The sequence below is a fragment of the Rattus norvegicus genome, chromosome 5, assembly GCF_021556685.1.
Source record: "Rattus norvegicus strain SHRSP/BbbUtx chromosome 5, alternate assembly SHRSP_T2T, whole genome shotgun sequence".
Classification (NCBI taxonomy): Eukaryota; Metazoa; Chordata; class Mammalia; order Rodentia; family Muridae; genus Rattus; species Rattus norvegicus.
Genome location: NC_141538.1, coordinates 166,264,988 through 166,266,027, shown reverse-complemented (window position 1 = coordinate 166,266,027; position 1,040 = coordinate 166,264,988).

Below are 1,040 nucleotides of genomic sequence, written 5' to 3'. Positions count from 1 at the left end.
CATAAAATTGTGTGTGTTGGGGGTATTCCACAGAAACATAACATGCAATTAAATATAAACATTTTTGTTTGTTGTTTTTCAAAACATAGTTTTTCTGTGTAACAGAGCCCTGGCTATCTTGGGACTTTCTTTGTAGACCAAGCTGTCCTCAAACTCACAGAGATCTGCCTTCCTCTGCCTTCCAAGTACTGGGATTAAAGACATGCACCACCATGCTCCACGATTTTTCGATTTTTTTGAGAGATCAAAGGCTTGTGCCACCACGCCTGTCCAACCTGGTATAAATTTTTCTTGCTAGAGTTTTTTTCTTTTGTTTTCTTCTTTTTATTTCTGTTTGTTTTTTTTTTTGTTTTGTTTTGTTTTTTGTTGTTTTTTTTTTTACCCCCCTGGGACAGGACCTCCTACTAGCCCATGGATTGCCTGATGACCTGGAACTCACTGTGTTGCCTCAAATTTACAGAAATCCTCCTGCCTCCGCTGAGATTAAAGATGTGGTTGCATCACCAAGCATCAGTGAGTTTTTCTTGATCCGTAGTTTACCTCACATAAATGCTGAAACACTCCTATAAGTGGCTCTTCCCTCGATCCCACTCCCCGAGGTAATCAATTTGAAGTGCTTCATCAAACTTGGCAACTATGAAAATCATCTACATTCGACTAAAAAAAAAAAAAGATTACCCCTTCAGGGCCAATCCCTCCCCCTCAGCCATTCATTCTAATGGCTGCATTATGTTCTGAAACATGCCAATCCAGTGATTATTTAACCTCGTTTCCGTCTTTGGACGTTTGTGTTTGTGCAAGCTAATTTTCAACCACTGTGGGTTCTGTAGCGGCACAGGCCGGCTTTGGCCCGACCCCAGGAAAACAGGACTAATTAAAGGAAAGCATTGGCAAGGATTGGCGCTGAGTAGCAGCACTGGGAACCGCAAGTGCACGCATGCGCAGGCGGCAGGCGCAGGCAGCAGGCGCAGGCGCAGGCGGGGCTCCTTCCAGCTCTAGAGAGTGGCTTTCCAACAGCGGCCGCTGGGAGGCGCGTCCGA